Below are 15354 nucleotides of genomic sequence, written 5' to 3' on the forward strand. Positions count from 1 at the left end.
AAAGTGCATTGAATACTATGAGAAGTTTGATTCCTTATGATTGTTTTGAGATATAAATATGGTGATATTAGAGTCATGCTAGTGAGTAATTGTGAATTTGAGAAATACTTATGTTAAAGTTTGTGATTCCCATAGCATGCACGTATGGTGAACCGTTATGTGATGATGTCGGAGCATGATTTATTTATTGATTGTCGTCCTCATGAGTGGCGGTCGGGGACGAGCCATGGTCTTTTCCTACCAATCCACCCCCTAGGGGCATGCGCGTAGTACTTCATTTCGATAAATAATAGATTTTTGCAATAATTATGTGAGTTCTTTATGACTAATGTTGAGTCCATGGATTATACGCACTCTCACCCTTCCACCATTGCTAGCCTTTCTAGTGCCGCACAACTTTCGCCAATACCATACACCCACCATATTTCTTCCTCAAAACAGCCACCATACCTTCCTATTATGGCATTTCCATAGCCATTCCGATATATATTGCCATGCAACTTTCCACCGTTTCATTTATTATGACACGTTCCATCATTGTCATATTGCTTTGCATGATCATGTAGTTGACATCGTATTTGTGGCAAAGCCAGCGTTCATCATTCTTTCATACATGTCACTCTTGATTCATTGCACATCCCGGTACATCGCCGGAGGCATTCATATAGAGTCATATTTTGTTCTAAGTATCAAGTTGTAATTCTTGAGTTGTAAGTAAATAAAAGTGTCATGATCTTCACTATTAGAGCATTGTCCCATGTGAGGAAATGATGATGGAGACTATGATTCCCCCACAAGTCGGGATGAGACTCCGGACCAAAAAAAAAGAGGCCAAAAAATGAGAGAATGCCCAAATAGAAAAATGAGAGAAAAGAGAGAAGGGACAATGTCACTATCCTTTTACCACACTTGTGCTTCAAAGTAGCACCATGATCTTCATGATAGAGAGTCTTCTATGTTGTCACTTTCATATACTAGTGGGAATTTTTCATTATAGATCTTGTGTTGTATATTCCAATGATGGGCTTCCTCATATTGCCCTAGGTCTTCGTGAGCAAGCGAGTTGGATGCACACCCACTTAGATTCTTTTTGAGCTTTCGTAAACTTATAGCTCAAGTTCTATTGCATGGCAATCCCTACTCACTCACATTGATATATATTGATGGGAATCGCCATAGCCCGTTGATATGCCTAGTTGATGTGAGACTATATCCCTCTTTTTGTCTTCTCCACAACCACCTTCTATTCCACCTATAGTGATATGTCCATGGCTCACGCTCATGTATTGCGTGAAAGTTGAAAAAGTTTGAGAACATCAAAAGTATGAAACAATTGCTTGGCTTGTCATCGGGGTTGTGCATGATTTGACTATTTTGTGTGATGAAGATGGAGCATAGCCAAACTATATGATTTTGTAGGGATAAGCTTTCTTAGGCCATGTTATTTTGAGAAGACATAATTGCCTTGTTAGTATGCTTGAAATATTATTGTTTTTATGTCAATATTAAACTTTTGTTTTGAATCTTATGGATCTGAACATTAATGCCACAATAAAGAAATTACATGGATAAATATGTTAGGTTGCATTCCACATCAAAAATTCTATTTTTGTCATTTACCTACTCGAGGACGAGCGGGAATTAAGTTTGGGGGTGCTTTATACGTCATGCTATTATATTATCTATTTTGGATGTTTTATATGCATTAATATGCTATTTTATATTATTTTTGGGACTAACCTATTAACCTAGGGGCAAGTGCTAGTTCTTGTTTTCTCCTTGTTTTAGAGTTTCGCAGAAAAGGAATACCAAACGAAGTTCAAACGGAATGAAACCTTCACAATGATATTTCTTGGCCCAGAAGACAACCAGGAGACTTGGAGATGATGTCGGAGGAGCCACGAGGAGGCCACAAGGACGGAGGGCGCACCCAGGGGGTAGGGCGCTCGCCCCACCCTTGTGCGCCTCCCGTGACCCTCCTGGCCTAATTCTTTCGCGTATATATTCCCAAATATCCCCAAACCACCAGAGGCATCCACGAAAACACTTTTCCACTTCCGCAACCTTCTGTACCCGTGAGATACCATCTAGGGACCTTTTCCGGCACCCTGCCGGAGGGGGATTCGATCACGGATGGCTTGTACATCAACTATATTGCCCTTCCGATGAAGCATGAGTAGTTTCCCACAGACCTACGGGTCCATGGCTAGTAGCTAGATGGCTTCTTCTCTCTCTCTCTTTGATTCTCAATACATTGTTCTCCTCAATGTTCTTGGAGATCTATTCGATGTAATACTTTTTTTGTGGTGTGTTTGCCAAGATCCAATAAATTTTGGATTTATGTTCAGCTTATCTATGATTATTATTTGAATCTTCTCTGAATTCTTTTATGCATGATTTGATATCTTTGTAATTCTCTTCGAACTATCCGTTTGGTTTGGCCAACTAGATTGGTTTTTCTTGCAATGGGAGAAGTTCTTAGCTTTGGGTTCAATCTTGCGGTGTCCTTTCCCTGTGATAGTAGGGGCAGCAAGGCACGTTGTTGCCATCGAGGATAAAAAGATGGGGTTTTCATCATATTGGTTGAGTTAATTCCTCTACATCATGTCATCTTACTTAATGTGTTACTTCGTTCTTTATGAACTTAACACTCTAGATGCATGCTGGATAGCGGTCGATGTGTGGAGTAATAGTAATAGATGCAGAATCGTTTCGGTCTACTTAACACGGACGTGATGCCTATATTCAGATCATTTCCTTAGATATCGTCATAGCTTTGCGCTTTTCTATCAATTGCTCTGCAGTAATTTGTTCACCCACCGTATTATTTGCTTTCTTGAGAGAAGCCTCTAGTGAAACCTATGGCCCTCGGGTCTATTTTCCATCATATAAGTTTCCGATCTACTATTTTACAATCTTTTACTTTCGGATCTATAAACCAAAAATACCAAAAATATTTACTTTATCGTTTATCTATCTCTATCAGATCTCACTTTTGCAAGTAACCGTGAAGGGATTGACAACCCCTTTATCGCGTTGGGTGCAAGTTGTTTGATTGTTTGTGCAGGTATTCAGTGATTTGTGTGTTGTCTCCTACTGGATTGATACCTTGGTTCTCAAACTGAGGGAAATACTTATATCTACTTTGCTGCATCACCCTTTCCTCTTGAAGGGAAAGCCAACGCAAGCTCAAGATGTAGCAATAAGCATATTTCAAAGTGTGTGACAATTGTTTTAATTCAAACAAAGATCACCCTTAGGTGGAGGAGGACCTCCTAGAGTTTCAAGAGGGAAATTTTGTTTGAGCGGAGGTCGTTGTTCAAAGAAGATTTTATCTATTTGATTTCTTTTATGCATATTCATATCATTTTCATGGTCTAGCAAATATGGTTCTAGTGCATGAATAGGAGGCACGACAATACAAGAAAGACAAATTATTTCATCCATACTAGGTAATTCTTTCTTATGATGTTTTCTACTGAACTTAGAGAAACTAAACTCATGAGACTCATCACCAAAACTAACACCGATAGTTTGTTTCTCACAATCTATTTTAGCATTAACGATGTTCAAAAAAGGTCTACCAAAAATAATGGGACAAAAATCATCTTGTAGGGAACCAAGAACTAGAAAATCAGTATGGTATTTTACTTTCACACACAAGAATTCAACATCTATAACAATCCCAGGTAAAAAAAACATCTCTAACAATCCAAAGTGGTGTGATGGTGACTCTATAAGCAAGTTTGATACTAACATCTATGTCTTCTATTTCAACGGGTGCTATGTCATCCAGAATTTCTTGATATTAAGTAAAAGGAATAGCACCTCACGCTAGCACCCAAGTCACATAAACCATGATAAAAGCGATCTCCTATTTTGACTGAGACAACAGGCATGCCAACAACAGGTCTACGATTATCTTTTTCATCGGGTTTGGCAATTCTAGCAGCCTCGTTACAGAAATAAATAACATGCCCATCAATATTTTCTACCAGGAGATCTTTAACCATAGCAACACTAGGTTCTACTTTGATTTTTTCTGAGGGTCTAGGTGCTTTGATATTACTTTTGTGAACCACATTTGAAACCTTAGCATGTTCCTTTATCCTAACAGGGAAAGGTGGTTTTTCAATATAAGCAGTAGGCACAACTGGATCAACATTGTCAATAATAGTTTCTTCTTTAGCTATTACTGGTTCTTTAGTTTCTTCTTTAATAGGTGGATGGTATTTAAACCACTTCTCCTTAGGGAGATCAACATGAGTAGCAAAAGATTCACAAAAAGAGGCTACTATCTCAGAGTCAAGTCTATACACTACAAAAAAAACACTTCCGTGATGATACGTGTTTGTCATAGTAGGTCACGTTTTATGTCATGCATGTACATCCATGACGATTTTATGACATAATCAAGATACTCATACCCGTGCTGTCGTAGAAGTGTTCCATGAAATTACCCAAATTATCATCATGGAAGTGTCCACTTCCATGATGATAAATCGCGCGTCATAGAAGTGCTTTCGTCAAGGGTGACCGAAACATGGTATCGACCGTAATGGGTCGCCGTTAAGCTATCGAGTCCGGTTTTGGATCCAATAACCCGTTAACAGCCCGGACCAATGGGTATTTTCCACGTGCAAAATTCTCATTGGCTGGAGGAAACACGTGTTTGCTCCTCGGTGGGCCAGATGTCGTCCGTCCATTGGAGGAGACATGCCTATGATACGTCGACACGTGGCAGGGCCCAACAGAGGCCCATATAGGTTAAAAAGGCCAGCCTGGTCAAATGCCCGTAGGACTTACTCAGGTACTAGTGGGCCAGCCCAATAACGGCCTTTTTAATGAAGGCCCATTTACGGCCCGAAGCCAGATCTGGCACGTTAATTGTTCGCCGAATATTTGGGCCCAATTATGGCCCAGTGACTTTTGGCCGGTTAGATGCCCGATGTAGACATGGGCCCATTCCAGCCCAGTGTGTCTTTCGGCCTGGGAATGGCCCATGCTGCCCATGGGCCATATATGGTTTGACGTGACATCCGGCCCACTAACGGCCCGTGATAAAGGTGGCAACAGTTCAACCCAACGTGACTTTGGGCCTGTTAAGGGCCTATCGTATAATTCGGCCCATTAATGCCTGTACTAAGCTTTCTGCCTCTTAAAGGCCCATGATATCAGTGGGCCAACTAAGGCCCGAGATATGTTTCGGCCTGGTAACGGCTCGTCATATAACTGGGCCAAAAAAGGCCCGGTCTACATTTCAGCCTGCTGAAGGCCCATTGACGACTAGTGGAAATTGAGGCCCAACATGAATTTCAGCCTACTAAAGGCCCATGGTTTCTTCTGGGCGATAACAGGCCAGCAGAATATTCAGCGTGTTAATGGCCCAACGCTACATGGGCCCAACTAAGCGCTGGGTCCATAAAAGGCCCAATTAAAATTTGGGCCGAATATAGGCCGGAGTAAGTTGTGGGCCTGGCGCAATGTGTGAAGTCCCCAATGCCCATTGGGGCCCAAGAATGATGCAGGTTGGCCCAATTGTGGCCCGCTAAAAACCAGGGCCGTTACTGGCAAATGTTTCGGCCCGGTCAACTACATCAGATTTTTTTTCTGATAGCGAATGATGGCAGTAAATAGTAGGAATTAAGAACAAACCTAATCTATACAATAGAGAAATTACGGTCCTGTAACTTAGAATAAACCTACACTATACAATAAAGGATTTATGGTATATTACATCCACTGGGCATCGAAGTTCGCCACCAGTGATCGTAAAGCGCAACGAAGAAGCAAATTAAAAAACTGGGCACCATTGCAGCATAACAAAATAATACTGAACCGAGACCACTTCCAAGACAGTTCAAGAAAGGTTAGCCTTGCATGGGAACTGCTGCACAAGCTGCTGAGCAAGGTTGTGAGACCGGCCTAGCATGTCAGTCATAGCTTCCAGGTATAGCTCTTTAGCAATGAGGTTCTCATTGGTGTTCTACGCAATCTTTCTTAGAGATAGGACTTCAAGTCGAAGTTGAGTAGCAGAATGCCTTTCTGCTAGAACTTGGGACTGAAGAAGTCAAACTGATTCAGACAGCGAATTCTGTGAGCTTGTCTGACTGCTAGTCTCAAGTAACTTGAACACTGCATCAAGACAAGACTTTGGAGTTGTCTCGCTATCTTCACGATGTTTTGCCTTCTTCGCTGCAATATATGGTGGGTTTGTCTCACAGCCTTCAGCAGACTTGTCCATTCCATCAGGTATATCACCCTGAAACAAGCAGAGAGATGAGAGGTTTTGTACGTGTATAAACAAAGATGATAACTGTGCTGTGAATTCCATCCAATTTCGAATTAGAAACTAAAGAGTAAGTTCAAAATATCAATAGCATAATTTGGCATTGTTCATAATGCGAGGAGTTTCACCACACTACTGGATTACCATGTCAACATAACAAGCATAGCTGAAGGGCAAAGACAATCATCGTATCTATTTTGGTTAATGTGCATGGCATGTTGTTCGTATCATCGGCCACATCAGTAAGATAAAACAGGATATGACAAGGTGCAAACGTGGGCTGCTTCACCACACACTGGATTATAGATCCACAAAAACAAGCATACATATAGGGAGTATTGAGTAATGTGCATGGTATGAATAAGGAATTTGGTTTTACAAGTAAAAGTTGGAACTTACGGTTGTTGCGAACATGCATTTTGATAGAAACAACAAACTAAATAGCAGTAAACAAGAGGGAGTATGAGCAAATTAAACAGCAATTAAGGATAAAGGCTTTAGACGGACTGACTTACAATAAAAGTTAACACCGGCTTTATAATGCCCTTCCCCATGTCAAGGGAAGGATAACTCAAGAATTCAAGCACAAAATCTTCATAAGCATTGCATGTACTCTACATTTTGTAGAGAGTAATTTTAGATATGATAATACTGGAAGGGATAGAGGATAATGAAGATAAGATGCAGATTGATGCTACATAATCAACTACCAATCCCTCTAAGTACAAGCGTTATGAGACAAAATGTACTGACAAGAGCAATGGGCTATACTTCTCCACCAATCCCTCAATAGGGGTAGTACAGGGATAGACGACGTTCAGTCCTTACAAGAGGACTGCAGAGCTGAACCTCTTCAAAAGCATTAGGTTGATTCTAAATTTATGTAAGAGTCCATACAGATCTTATAATGTCCACCAAATGGACGATAACGAGGCTAACATGTGCAGTGATGCTACATAATGAAACAACAATGAAAGTAAGTATGGTCATACAGGGCAAGAGGTACTCACAAGAGCAATGTAGTGTGCAGTATAGTTGCGAGATTCTGTGGTCCCTTGAGAATGAATGTTCTTCTGCTAATAGTTTTCGTACAAGTGAGATGTTAAGGCAAACACATAAATGTAGTTCAAATTGTGATGTGATATCATAGACAGTACCTTACGTTGCAGATGAGACCAATGTGTAACAAGATTCTAATAGTCAATGTCTGATAAATGTAGCACCGGAGACTTCACAGAAATTTCGTTTAGAGGCTTGCCATCGAAGTGCCCTTGCCTCAGGTACAAACGATACTTCATCGACGAGTGCTCGAAAAGCGCAACCAACCCTTGCTCGTCTTGACAATCCAGTTTGGTCCTCGCCTATTTAAAAGAATGAAATCTTGTGTCTTCTGTCAGTAGAAACATATGCTGTAATTACCACGAATAACATTAGTACATTACTTACGCGTAAGTTGCAGAGGAAGACTGGAAATTGTTCTGTGTCTGCGGTATAATCCTTCCATGAAGGAAAGATGCGCACAAAGTTCCTGACAACAATATTAGCTTCATCTTCTAAACTAGGAAGAAATGAAACAGGGGTCCTATTTTTTGCAATTGGGGCTCTCTCTGGTTCAAAAAGGGATTTGGCAACTGGATTTGGTGTACTCTTTGCTGGTATGGGGCTTTTGCGTCATAGAGCTGGTGCTATGTCAACTGGCATCATCATACTGTTTGCTGCAGTTGGGGTCTACTGAGTTGGGGCAACAGAAATGACCAGTGTAGTAGGGCTAGAGTCTGCTAGACTTGGGGTGTTTTGTGGGTCAGGTGATATTGCAACTAGACCTAATGGCTATTTGATTTAGCAGGTGTCACTACCTTTTCCAAATACTTTGCTCGTGCTCCTCCGTGATCAGCAATCGCCCTCTTCCTTTTGAACGTCTGATACACAAGAACATCATTTGAATGGAGAAATATGGTATGATGACAGATGGAATATGTAATGAAAATGGATAGGCAGGGCGTATTCACATACACGATGTGTAAACTAAGCTAATGGCAGTGCAACAAAGTAGAAGCAATGCAAAGCATCAGTTGCAAGATATGTGCGACCAATATAACCTTGGAAAGTTAGAGCAAGCACCTTGATGGGTGAATAAGATAGGGCATCTGCCTCTGACTCCTCCAGTAGGGAGCTACATTGACTTAGGTCTCCCTCTAGCTCAGAATCACTTTTAGGATCATATTCTAAGCACGAATCTGTAGGTGGAGAGCGTTTGCATTGCATTGCATCTAGACTTGATTTCAGTCCCTTAATGCCAAGTTTGACAGCCATGGCATTGTTGTGCTTTATTCTTTTCATGCGCTAGCTCATAATCAATATGATGTTGTTCAGAATATGAGATTCATGATAACATAAAAAGTAGTCAGATTATCTATGGAATGCATTGCGGATTCAACTCAAAGAGTGTCTCCCTATAAACCCCTGCATATGTAAAGTTCACCCCAACCATGCTGACCAGACCACACACAGAAATACAAACCTCTTATGTCTCTATAACAGGCATACACACATTTCAAAACTAAAGTAGGAACATCGGAATCATATCAAATTCGTATTTGAACAAATAAACTAAGGAATTATCAGTGGCATAATGTTTAGCTTCAAGGGTGGAGTGATGGTAGTGCGACACAAAGCAAGTAGGCAGATTGTATTCCATGTAAAAGAGCGTAGTCTATGTAAAAGTTGGAAATGACACTTTCTTTCTATACAATGCATTGTTCATTGCCCACGCATGATAGAAGAGATCACATAGAGAAATACTATTCACTCATGTCTACGGTTCCAGTATTTTGAAACATAGATGTAGTGAATCAATCATTTACTTGTGACCTTACTAGGACAAGTATGCAGAATTGTAACTGCAGTAAGAGACCGTCCAAAATCTGAATCAAGAAGTTTGTCTAGCACTTATTGTTTGCAACTAATCGACGTGAATAATTGGATATCATATCGAATGAGTAAAAAACACAAGTAAAATTGTCAACAAACCTGGCCTGCAGTAGTAATCTGGGTCAATGTCACTACGACCAACAATCCAAACTGACTAGTGTCTGTTCCTAGGGCCAGAATTTTGAAACCCTGTGAAATTTACTGGCACTAAAGATTACCAAAATACAATCTGAACCATTAAGTGTAGGTAGCACTCAACACACAACAAACCCTAATGACATTCCTGCCTAATGAGTAATGAATCAATTAGAAAATGGGTGATGAGGAGTGGCTGCTGAGTGTTGAGGACGTATCTCAAGATAACTCGGGTTGGCTTAGTGGGTGCTGCACGCTTGAGCCCTGAACAGACTGGGAAGGTAGGCACGGCGGCGCGCCCGGGTAGCGGTGACGCTGTTGGGCGAGCGGCTCCTGACCTCCTGTTAGTCGGGCATCTACTCCTAGAGTCATGCCATCCGGGGATGGCAAGTCGCCGGCGATGCAGGCGGCTGGGGGCGAGTAGAGATCGGAAGCACGCAGCAGAATAGAGGGGAATCGGGGCCTGGGCCGACCCAAAATCCCAGGGTGGGCACCCTGTCGAGATACACACCCGAGCGGCTAACATGCATTTTCGAAACTAAATTAGTAACATTTAGTTGACCAATTAAATGACTCTGTTTTAATAATATCAGATTAGTATTTGAACAACTAGCTTGATGGGTGGAGCAGTGCTATTATGACACGAAGCATGTATGCTGATCGTATAGTGATCATAAAAGGGGGAAACCCTTAGCATTTTTTTAGCAAAAGAGGGTTTCCCCTTCGATTTCTATTAAAGAAACCACCACGGAACCAACATTATCAATTAAACCCTAAGCATGATCAATTAAACCCTATTAGGACTGTGCCATGGCAGATTTAAAGCAGCAAACCGGGGAAATGCTATTTAGCTTCCATTGTTTGCTTCAAACTAAGAACTAAATTCTAAGAGCTGAAAAGAAAGTACAGTAACTAAGTTACGATCTATTTTCTGGTTAAGATCAAAAAGTTGAGGAGATATGATGTACCACCTCTCTTGCGGCGCCATGTAGGCATCAGGGGTGCGATGGGTGTCGGTGGCGTTGAAGCAGATCTGCGACAGTAGATGGGTGCATCGGCAGATAAGTCCCGTTGTGGTGGACGAGATGGTCGTGTGAGTGGCCCCGGCAAAGAGGACGACAGTGCCGATGAAGCGAGAGGACGCGATGCAAGGCTCTTGGTTCGTCGCCATGGATGAGAAACATCCATCTCTAGCACTGGACGACGCGGTCTTGGTAGGCGCTCCGGCATGATGGAGGACGGTGGCGATGGATGGGGTGGAGGATGGCGGCGATGGATGGGGTGGCGGACGGAGGAGGCAGGTGTGGGGATGGTGTTCTAGCACGGACGGTGTATGAATGGGAAAATGGAGGGAGAGGTGCGGGGAACCATGGTTTTGGGACACACCTGTTTGAAATATGGGAAAGTTACAAACTTAGCCCCAGTTTAAAATTTGGACGTCTCGTTGGTTGGGGATAGGACGGTAATCTCGCATCTTACAAATATTTGCCGAGAGCGATTTCGGGCGAGGAGAGGGTGTTTTGGTGCCCATGGTTGGCGCCCACGGTGTATGAACGAGCTGACAGGTAGGGAGGTTGTGTCACGTCTGAGTGAATTTACAAACCTGCCCCTCTTGAAAATATTTGCCTACATCGATTTTGGACAAGTCGAGTTTGTTTTGCCGCCCACCGTGTATGATGGGGAAATGGAGGGAGAAACAGAGATCTTTCAGACGAGCTTGAATCTAATGTGTTTTGCTGCCCATGTTTGGCACCCACCGTGTCGGAATGGGCTCAGAGGCGGTCGTGTCACATGTAATTGAAGTTACTAACCTACCCCTATTGAGAGCAGTGGAAATCGGGCCGATGGATTGTTCGTGTAAGGGGTAGACAGTAATTTCCATCTCCCAAACATTTGGCTTCGGACAGCCGACGTGGGAGTGGACATTTTGCCGCTTCTTTCGAATTTTGGGACAATAAGCATCCACGTTTACCATGGCAACTAAATTTGAATCCATTTTGTATTCCTATATGAATCTTTATAAATCGTTCTATGTGTTTTTATATATATTCAAAAGCACAACAAAGATGTATTCCACTGTCATATATGAATATGATTTACAAATGCCGATACTCGAATTTAGAAGCTAGAATTCAGTTTAAGGTGAATATGAATATTTGGAACACTTTATGTCCAACTCAAGTGTCACACGCAGCATAATGTGTACTCCCATTTAGATATGTACACAAGCCGATGTATGAAGATTCAAATACCGAGTCAATCAACCAATAATGTACAAAACTAACAGACATATAAACACTTATAGAGTATATGGATCAATCATATCAACTAACATACATAAGCCACACCGCTGTACTTTTTTTGCTAGAAGAGCATCCTTTTTTTAGCGAAGCTAGTACATCATATTGGCCCTTTCCGATGCATGCCACTTATGGTCCATCTATACTACTATTATTGTTGAATGCACATTCAGCCCGATTGGCATATTTGTAGGTCTGGCACAGCAATCAAAATGAAATGTCTCCGAGTCTTATCAATTCATATAGACTTGTGGTCAAAGAAAATTACAAACCAAAAAACAAAAAACAATTATTACACGGTCTCTAAAACAAATGGTTTGGTTAATTACATGAACAAACAACACGAAGGTTATTCAATGATGGAAAGAACATTTCACCTATGATTTACCAAGTGGGAATTTACATGAACAAATGGGCTCAATTATGTGCTCATCTTGGTGTAGTACTCCTATGAGTACTAGGCAATGCAGTTGACGGGTGACCTTGGGTAGCGGCGACCGAGGGAATTGAACCGTGCTCGGCACAGTAGGTAACGTTGTCTAGTTACAAAAGCATCCCTCCATTATTCATCGGTAGTCATTATGGACCGGGGACATGAGCGGAATTTCCTTGGGCTGGAATTCTAGCCGATAGATATTTCGACTCGAAACGCGGAGGCTCAACTAGTTGGGGTTGGCTAATGTGCATACCACGCACGCCACCAGAAGGACACGGGCCTGTTTTTTTGGGATCAACACGAGCCAAGGTCTGGCTGGTACGCCATTGGGTCCTACCATTCGAGAATATGAAAGAATCTTTTAAATTGCCAAACGAATCTATGTGTATTACAATGCATGTATTTTCCTTGCAAATAGTAATCTCAATGTGGTAATTGATATATGACGAGTTCTTGAATTAGAGTGAGTTTGTGATATAGTGATCTCAACGTAGATTTCACATTTCATGGTATCCCTAGTAAGTTTTTCATTGCAAATTCAAATTTAAAAGATGAACATTATGGTGGTGAAAAAACTTTGTATGTATCAAGCATATGCTCACACACACAATCGGACACACACACACACAAACACAACAACAATCATATAAGTATATTGCATCTATTTTTCCAAACCATGCATGTATGACACGAATTCAAAAATACTCTTTCTGTTCCTAAATATTAGTCTTTTAAAGATTTCAACAAGTGACTACATACGGAGCAAAAATGAGTGAATCTACACTCCAAAATATGTCTATATATATCCGTATGTGGCAGTCCATTTGAAATCTCTAAAAAGATTAAGGCCTCCTTTGGTTTAGAGGAATATTCTAGGAATTTCATAGGATAGGATTTCTATACGAAAAATTCCTTTAGATCCCTTTGGCTTGTAGGAATAGAATCCTATTCCTATCAAGGAATTCTTCCTATCGACCACATTTCATGGGAAAATAAACATTAGCCTGGACTTAATGGAAAAAATCCTATGATGTGAATCAAAGGGAATCTCCTTTCCTATTCCTATTCATAGGATTTGAGATACATGTCATCTCATTTCCTATGACTTTCCTATTCCTAGGATTTTTGTACCCTATGAACCAAAGAAGGCCTAATATTTAGGAACGAAGGGAGTAAAATGTAAGACATGCATGGACCTCAATTCAATATTTAAAATGAACAGGAAACTGAAATATGAATATTAAGTCTAGTACTATAGTACATGCAAATGTTGTGTTTAGGCGGAGCTATGTAGATTGTCGGGGATTAACCCCTCAACCTTAGATAAAATTGTGAAGCTGTGTTTAGGATTGTTTAGATTATATTTGTCCCCACCATCCCAGTCACTGATTGGGTCTACACCCCCCTCCCCCCGGGAGAATATCATGTGCCCCCACACCTTAGATGCTATATGCTCATACGAGTTGCTTGGAGCTTGTAGATATAAGATATAGCAGCTCACAGGATGTCTTAATATTTTTACAGGAAACCTTAATGAGTTTGAGAATTGTAAACAATTTGTACAAAAACTACTCAGATGCCCTTGGATCCCATATCCAACGACCTCGAAGCTCGTATCACCGTAGCATCTAAGATGAAGGAGGACATCATATTCTCTTGCATGTAAGAATATCATGTGCTACCACACCTTAGATGCTTTGGTTATACAAGCTCTTCGGAGCCGTTGGATTTGTGACCCAACAACTCTTGGGTGGTTCGAATGTTTTTGTGCAGAAGAGCCCCCAAAGAGTTCGGCCACTGCTTACAAGCACAAAGACTGCTCAGATGCCATTGGATCTCAGATCAAACGACCTCGAAGCTCGTATAACCGTAGCATCCAAGCTGCGAGAGCACCTGATGTTTTCTCGCACGGGAGAATATGAGGTGCTCCCGCACCGTAGATTCTATGCTGATACGAGTTCACGGAGATCTAACGGCTCACAGTAGGAGGTTTGAATGTTTTTGAAATATACGCCTGAGAGAGTTTGTGAATTGCGCAGAAAGTAGTACTATGCATGTGGCATCTGATCACAGATCATATGACCTAGATGCTCGTATCACTGTAGCGGCTAATTAAGCTATGGGGAGCACCTAATATGAGCAATAGGGAGCCGTTGGATCCAAGATGCAGGGGCACGCACGAGGCCTGAATGTTTTATTTGCAAAAAAACCTTGGAGAGTTTGGAAATTGCGCATAATTACAAAGACTGCTCCCAAGCCATTGGTTCTCAGTTCCAACGATGAAAAAACCTGTATCACCATAGCATCTAAGCTGCGGGGTGATGTGATATTCTATGCCACTGTCATTTTTGTTCGTAAACTTGCAAAATACGTGTAACTCGTGTCGTTACTTGTCTAACCGCGCAAAGTGTTTGTTCAAAAAGAACCATCCTACACTGGAATATCGAAACAACACATGGGGGTCCCACTTGTCATTGATCAAATTTGGACCTAAAACTAAAAAATCTGAAAGACGAGATTCAAATTGGCAACCTGGACTACAAAGTGTAAGTCGATAGCCTAAAACAACAACGGTTGTTGGGTTTGTCCCATAACTTGATTTTATATAGTATTACGTTGAGTAGAGTAGAGGGAGTGGCTCGTCAACACGTGCATGACCGTTGACCCACTTACTGGTGGGTCCCAGGTCCGCGATCTCTCTCTCCTCTCCTTTAGAAGCACGGGCACACACGAAGAGCGGCGCGAGCTTGCCGTGGTGTTATTATAACTAAAAAAGGCTTGGAAAATAGAAGAATCGCCTAGAACAAGAGACGTTGTGGCTGGTCGAGACGGAGCTAACCACACCTATCCTCCGTGCCACGTTAGCATGATGAAGCTGTGTGGCTAGTGGGGTGTTTTTGAATGACTGGCTGGGTCCCGAGGTCGAACCATAGTTACTATGTCCGATATAGTATATTTTTACACGCACATTTTTCCTCAGTGCCGAGACGTGGCACAACCTACCGCGCGGTTTCGGGGTCCTCCCGGGTGGTGCACGCATATATTCTTCCTTGCCGAGACGTGGGACGCCCTAAGCGCGTTTTCTGGGTCCTCCTCGGTCGTAGCACCAAAGCAAGTAAATGAGTCATCAAATTATGAAAGACCACCTTTCCCGCTGAGTACATCAGTGAAGCACCGTGGCTAGCTAGTTGGGCTAGTGTGACCGATTAGCTAGGCCGCCACCACATTTCCTTGCCGGCAGGTAAATTTAAATATCCACCGCG

Source organism: Triticum aestivum, chromosome 4D, assembly GCF_018294505.1.
Source record: "Triticum aestivum cultivar Chinese Spring chromosome 4D, IWGSC CS RefSeq v2.1, whole genome shotgun sequence".
NCBI lineage: Eukaryota > Viridiplantae > Streptophyta > Magnoliopsida > Poales > Poaceae > Triticum > Triticum aestivum.